At 33.3% G+C, this 7,487-nt stretch overlaps 1 pseudogene; it reads left to right on the top strand.

The window, feature by feature from the left end:
* The first annotated feature begins 770 nt into the window (after positions 1-770).
* Positions 771-4,722, top strand: LOC143630051 (putative Histone-lysine N-methyltransferase ATXR5; annotated as a pseudogene).
* Positions 4,723-7,487: the final 2,765 nt, after the last annotated feature.

Raw genomic sequence — 7,487 nt, 5'->3', positions numbered from 1 at the left:
TCACTTAATTAAATACTTAATACTCTAATAAAAACTTATCAAGCGATAAAAAAATCAATAAATAAAAAAAATATATAAAAAACTCTACTCAAGGGTTTATCTTCAATTCACCATACAAGAGTCCTATTAATAATTTCACTATATTATATCTCCATTCACCTTATTCTAAACTCCGAACACATTATTCAACCGTAATTAACTTAACTCTCGATACATTAGTGGGTCAAATAATGTGTCACGTCAGTAATAGATTGTGTTTAGCGGTTAACGCAAATGCAACCGGTTAGTGAATCATCAAACCAACTAGTGTATATATAAGTATGTCTTAGGTTGTTAAGATCATTATTAATCACATTCACACTTACGGTTATAATCAAGTATTTGTCTTTATCTTGTTCACACTTACGGTTACGTCCAACAAATACAAAAAAGTGAAATCATAGTAATAAAAAGAATTTCAAAACTCAAAAAGCAACCCAAATATATGGTGAATGAACCTGAGACTGCGCATATTAGCTCCTCCAATCACTTGCCGCCATGTCATCATTAATAACGTTACCACCTTCTAATATATATATATTTTTGAACTTTTCTAGTATATGACATGATGATCATATCATTCTCATTCTCATAATATTATTACACTCCATTTGAATATAATGCCAACAACATCTGTCCCTCATTCACCGATTAACCCTCTTCCAAAGACCCCAAATTTCTCAAAAAGCTAATCGATCAGTATGAAACCAAGACAACAAAAAGGAGTAAAAATGCGGCTGTTGTTTGAGTGTGAGAAAGAAGATTACTACAACCATGTTAAATGCGTTGAATGTGGCATGGGCGAAAAGGAGAAGGAGCTCCTTCTGTGCGACAAATGTGATCGAGGATATCGCATGGCTTGTGCCAAGCCGATTGTTGTTTGTCTACCTGCAGGCAATTGGCACTGCCCTAACTGCATCGATCATCCTCCAAAGCTCGAAGGTACATAATTTAATAACAAAAGAGTTTTCTCTATTTAGTATGCTTGCTGATTTATACGATTTAATATCATTTGAATGATGTGAGTTTCAGGTCTGATCCCGAATAAAATGCTATATGAATTTTTTAAACTTGAGAAATGGAGTTCTACATCCTCGATGAAGATCTCTTCTCACGGTAGATTATTTTATTTTATTATTATTATTTTTTTATTTTTTGGGGTGTTTAATTTGTCTGATAAGTTTTATGCTAATTTGAAGCTTTAGGGTTTTTCTGTCTTCACAAATAAATTATTTAAATTTTTTATTATCATTTTTATAATTTATGGGGAGCTAGCCTAATTTATCAGATAAGTTTTATGCTAATTTGAAGCTTAAATTGTCTGATAAGTTTTTATAATTTTTTGGTTTTTTGGGGTGCTTAATATAATTTGTCTGATAAGTTTTATATATGGTAATTTGAAGCTTTTAGGGGGCTTTCTGCCTTCTCTGAAAAATTATTTTAATATTTTTATTATCATTTTTATAGTATTTAGGGAGCTTATTTTGTCTGATAAGTTTCCTGCTAATTTTAAGCTTTTAGGGTTTTTTCTGCCTCCACCGAAAACATATTTTATTATTTTTATTATCATTTTTTAATAATTTTTGGGGAGCTTAATGTGTCTGATAATGCTAATTTAAAGCTTTTAGGGCTTTTCCTGCGTTCACTGAAAAATTATTTAATTTGATTAATCTTAAGACAAATTAGTATCTATGCTAATTAACTTTAATTTAATTATAAATACATACCTAGTGAATTAAATTTCCAACCACTGTGTTTGTGAAAATGTAGATGCAAACGGTCGAAGGTCGCGATTTTGTTAAGAAAACCATTAAACTTGTTAAATTTATGTAAATAGTTTGCAACAACAAGTGGATTAGTTTTTCATTATATATTTTTAAAGTAGTCATCAGACCTGATAGTTTATTTGTTTTCTCAAGTTTGCATTTTTTGTGTTCTCAACTGCTGAACATGTCTTTTCATTTCATTGCAAAACAAGGCTTATTTTAGCTAAAAATTCCAAATTATGGGTTACTTTTCTTTTTAACAATAAGGATGACTGAAAATGTAATAACCTGCTGTATGTAGTAAGTTTTATGTCTGCTATAGAATCTTCACATGCCGTTTAGAGTTTGATAACTTTAATTTTTGGTAAGCACATATGCAACCGAGCGAAGTAGATTTTCAACCATTGTGTTTATGAAACTGTAGAATGAGACGATCAAAGTTAGCAAGTTACGGTTTTGAATATCAAACATTTATATGTGTCTAATCATTTAATATGTAGTTGATCACAGTACTACGCAAACAATATGATATCTTTTAAGTAAGACCAAATGTGAGAAGCTTCATTCATATTAAACAATCTTTCAATAGGAAAATGTTGTGACTTTCTAATCATAGGTCTTGCATTCATATACCTTCATATATTATTGCTCATCACTTTAGTTAAGCATAATGAGTAGTTTAATTCACTCACTTACAAAATAGAAACAAAACATTATCTTGTGCCAATATTGCAATAATTGATCTATAATCTTATCTAGAGTCTATTTTTGCAAGTAAAATGAATATTTTGCGACTAAACGTCATAAGTTTAATGGTTCAAAATTTTGTTTACTCTTTACATGCTGTTGGTTGCAACGTAAAAAAATCCCAAATGGGAGATTAAGAAAATGTGTTTTTCGTAGAAAGCAAATTAAATGTTTACACGGTGAAAAGATTAATTACAGGTGAACCAAGTCCGAGGGGTGTAACAGGTTACCTGAGAAAAATTAGTAGTTGAGATGAACACAAAAGAAAAGGTTTAAGGAGATTTTTTTTTTAATATCCCTAATTTCGTTATGAGTAGGAGTAGAATTAAATTAGGGAACAAGTTATTGTTTTAGCACAAACAGTGTTAAGGTCTACGTGTTATGTACAGTCTTAGTTCATAATAATCAGAAAAGAGTCGAACAATTTCATTCAATATCTGTGTTTTAATCGTGTGTGATAAACGATTATGCAGCCAGCACTTCCTTCATTTGTAGTTCGTCTTTATTTTCTAAGCTAAGCTAACTTTGATTGAGTAGAGCATGAATTGGAGTATCTGACATGATTTATCCAAAAGTTGGCATGGTTGCATGATTTTGGGGAATTTTTTTTGACAAAAAGAGACAAAAATGTTTCTCTAACCGCAATCGTATTAGCTGTTAGCAAGGGGCCAGAGGTGAGGCTAAAATTGGAATTAAAAAGTCTAATCTTACCAATTTAAGAACAAATTTTCACTCTACTAGAAATCCACAAAAAGGACTAAGCTTAACCTCATAACCCAGTAAAAACTGAGTTTCATTTTCCTGATGTCATGGCATGCATTGCAAATGCCATTTATGTGCCTTGTGTTCCTAACTTCTGCGGTTAAATCATTTAGAAAACTGATAGCACTTAAGTTTCAGTTCATATCTGTTTCAAGTTTACTGTATTTTGAAGATTCTTTTTCTTCTGCATGTTTATAATTTACTGTGTTTCCTTGATACAGAATCTAGGTAAGGAAAGAGGCGAACAAGTACCTTCGCCCATCATAAGAAGAACCACAAACTGTTATCATATGTTCCAAGCAAAGACGATGATCAAAGGCGGAAACAAATGCGAATTCTAGCTACAGCTCTAAAATCACTTAACATTGAGTTTAGCAATGACCTCACATACCCTTCAGGTATATGGCTCCAGAATCTGCAAATGAAGCCAATTTGGAGAAGGGTGGTATGCAGGTTAGCTTTAGTTCCAACTACTCATTTTGAGGGTGAATTCCATATATAACCCTCAAAACAGTTTATAGTTTACGTCACCGGGTGGACTTTGGCTTAACAGAATTTGTTGATCAAGAAATACTTTAAAATTTTAATTCAAGTCACTTAAGTAGAGCTTAATGCAATTCCACTGGAAAAATGTTGTGTACCTTTAAAAAGTTACATGGGTGATTTATTTTTTGTTTTATATATCGTATGATATGGCCAAATCATATTTGGATTCTCTATTAGGTTCTTTCAAGTGGAGAAATAGAAACCTACAATAAATGCAGAGCCATGGCAAAGAGAGGTGAATTCCCACCATTACGCGTCGTCTATGATCAATGGCAAGGGTAAGTAACTCCCGAGTCCCAGTATATTCTTACTTTCCAATAGATCATAGTGTTGGCTACCTCTCAATCGATGTTATCGGCCCCTCAATTTACCAAATCCAACCAAATGTCTTTTGTTAATTCCATCACGCAAGTTATTAATAGTGGTCATCATAAAAAAATATTTGTTCAAGTGATATCCATTATGCAGGACACTTGCCCCAAGCCTAGTTGATAGAAAGTAGCCAAGAGCACCATAAGAAAATTTTTGGTTAAAAAGTTAAACCATCAAATATAATTTTCGTATAGAAACTATCATATATATGCTCCAAGATCGTGATTTCATCTTGAGTCCAGATTCACATGCATTCAGTAACTTCAATTTAATTTCTTTGATACAGATATACAGTTGAAGCTGATGGTCCTATTAAGGACATGACATTGATTGCTGAATATGTAGGGGACGTAATCGGACTGAAGACAGCTCGAACAGTATGATGACCCTGCTTTTAGCAGAGGACCCCAATAAAAGTCTAGTGACTTGTGCCGATAAACGAGGAAACATTTCACGTTTCTTCAGCGGCATAAACAACCATAAACGATAAGTCTTTCAACTATCTAATGATTAATCGTTTCGAGTGTATGTAAATCAACACAATGAAAATGTAAAAGAAAATAAATATATACTATACAATTGCATGCTGGGGTATACCAGTGGCGAAGCTTATGTACCCTTGTCACGGAGGCCGGATTTGTTTGGGGAGGGGGGGGGGGGGTTGACTCTAAGGTCCCTATATAAGCTTCGCCCATGATCACAAAGACAAAGTAGTAATACAAATTGAATGTCACAAATAATAGAATATGGATAAAAGAATTTGTTCAGTATATAATAAAACTTGGTGTCGAAGATGATCACCGACGGCTTACATATATATAGATCAGTTTGAGAGTGTAACTGTATGTAAAACAATTACAAACCCTAACTGATAATGTTAACGTTAATTACAACTGCTAAATCTTTAAGTACAACTTTGAAAACAAACATAAATAAATAATGTCAAATGTAAAGATTGCTATTGTCTTCTAATAATTTTTCTGTATACATTTTAAAAGATCTAAGCAAAATGGGATGGTCTTGTATATTAAAGGAGTCTATTGAACGTTAATGATAACACTTACTGACTTTTATAATTATGAATCTTCTTTATTTGGCATATATGTTTTTAAGATCGATTATTAATGTGTTCGATATAATGTTAATGGAGCATGCAGAAACCTTTTGGTTGCAACTCGTGATATAGCTATAGGGGCGAAGTTGTATTTTGATTACAACGGTCTTGAGCATGCGTACCCAACCCACAACTTTGTTTAGTTTCTCTGTAATTCTGTATATACATGTTTGTTATGACGCCAAAAAAATGTAGTGTGGGACAACATGTTTTACCCTAACTAAAGTCTTTTTTACCTTTATTTTATTATATCAGGACATCATATAAACAATTAATATTTCAGTTAAAAACAGTTGGCTAGTTTCATAGTTTGTGCCTGGTATTTTGTGATTTGAAATTAAAAATTTTAGGACATGAAAGGAACTAAACCTAAGAACATAATTGTTTGGTGATTGTCCTTTTTCCTGAAAAAATTAAGTCTTTGGACCAAACGTACGTTTGTTGGATCATCAACTCAAGTGTATAAGCTTCATGATGCCGTGGGAAATATTAGGTGTCCAATTCTCCCAACCTTTGTTGGTAAACCACTTGCCGAGCAAAAAATTTTGATAGTACAAGCTTTTCTAGAACTAGGAATATTTATGATTAACTTCATGCAAGAATAAGTTTTTAGTGTAAGAAGTGCACAAAAAATTGTAATCAGTTACATTATTTTCTTTCATTTTCTCATTATTATATACAACATTAGACAAATATATTAGCCCTGGGAGTCTCGAAAGTTGAGCTGCTGGATGCCACTTGCTACCCGGATAACCCGCAGTGCTCCAACCATTCCTTCCGCATTCCTTTCTTGACATGCTAACTTGATGCGCATACAAAAATTAGTCTCACGCTGAGTAAATTCTAGAATATTTCATAACACACACACATGCCAAAGCACAAAACATAACCTTTTATTTATGTAGGTCTCCTAACAACCGGATCTAACATAACGAACAGATTTGCTCTTAATAAACGATTGAGATGGGCGCGGTAAATCAAACGGTCGAACAAATAATATAAAGATAATATGAAGGAGAATGAACGACTCCGTAATCGTTTTAAAAGTGATGAAATCTATTAAACGAACCGATCCCACCCAAGGTAAGGTCCCGTGGGTGGTTGATTACACCTTCAAAAACACACACAAATAAAGACAACAAAAGTCCTATTTATAGCCTAACATATTCTTTCTAGAAGCATTCTCCCCATTGAACCAACCACGTGCATCGAAACTCTTATCTCGAATCCGGATTACACACCAACTAAACCTATTGATTGACCATAATATATATAATGAGTTTCGCCACATTGATATCGCAAGTCACAATGTTTGGCCTTACAATCACCCCATTGACTTATGATATCAATTGTTTAACCGTGTCACACATCTCGTATCACGCGATAAAATTGAAGCCTTTTTGTTTCAATTCATCCCCTCAAGGAATGACCCATCTAATTTCATTCATGAAGGAGTTCTCGCTTTTTTATCCATTCTCTCGAATCTTAAGCTATATAGGTTGAGAGAGCTCGAATATCCACAAATCGATATTGAATTATCAGCTTCAACGATCGAATGACAAAACTTATTATTTCCTTTTCAAATCCAAATCCAATTTGTTTGAAGTTCACCACACGGATGCAACTTACCAAACGTCTTGAAAAAAATATAAATAATAAGTTTTGAACACTCAATCAAACTATGACAAAAACCCGATCAAATTTTGATTTTCATTGGTCAACCCGAATAACTACCAATTTCTCGGCCCAAAAATCATTCCATATAATCAACCCAAATAAATGAGTTCATTTAAAATAAACCTGGCTCGAAAAGTATAACGCTAGCCGAATATATGAGCCAACAATCCGGTCCACTGTAATCAGGCTCATCCCAAAAATAAGGCCTAAAAATACATTTGGTGAAAGTCTTTTTCCCACAAAAAGAATAGGTTTGTTAGTATTCGGGCCATTTTTGACCAGAACATTTCACATTACAAATTCAACTTGCTTTCATTTTATTCTATTTTTTTAAACTTCTTGCATTCAAACAAAAGAGACAGGAGAGCAAAAACCCTAGCCACCACGATGAAGACGCACCATTGTGACCCAACTGCTAGATCCCATATCCAGAGGTCTTCGACCATCTATCACCGGACGACCAT

The sequence above is a fragment of the Bidens hawaiensis genome, unplaced genomic scaffold (genome assembly GCF_021521415.1).
Source record: "Bidens hawaiensis isolate Kalapana, Puna unplaced genomic scaffold, B.hawaiensis_p1.1 tig00005523_1, whole genome shotgun sequence".
In the NCBI taxonomy this organism is placed as follows: domain Eukaryota; kingdom Viridiplantae; phylum Streptophyta; class Magnoliopsida; order Asterales; family Asteraceae; genus Bidens; species Bidens hawaiensis.
The sequence above is the reverse complement of the archived record's forward strand: the minus strand, read 5'-3'. Positions and strand labels throughout refer to the sequence as shown.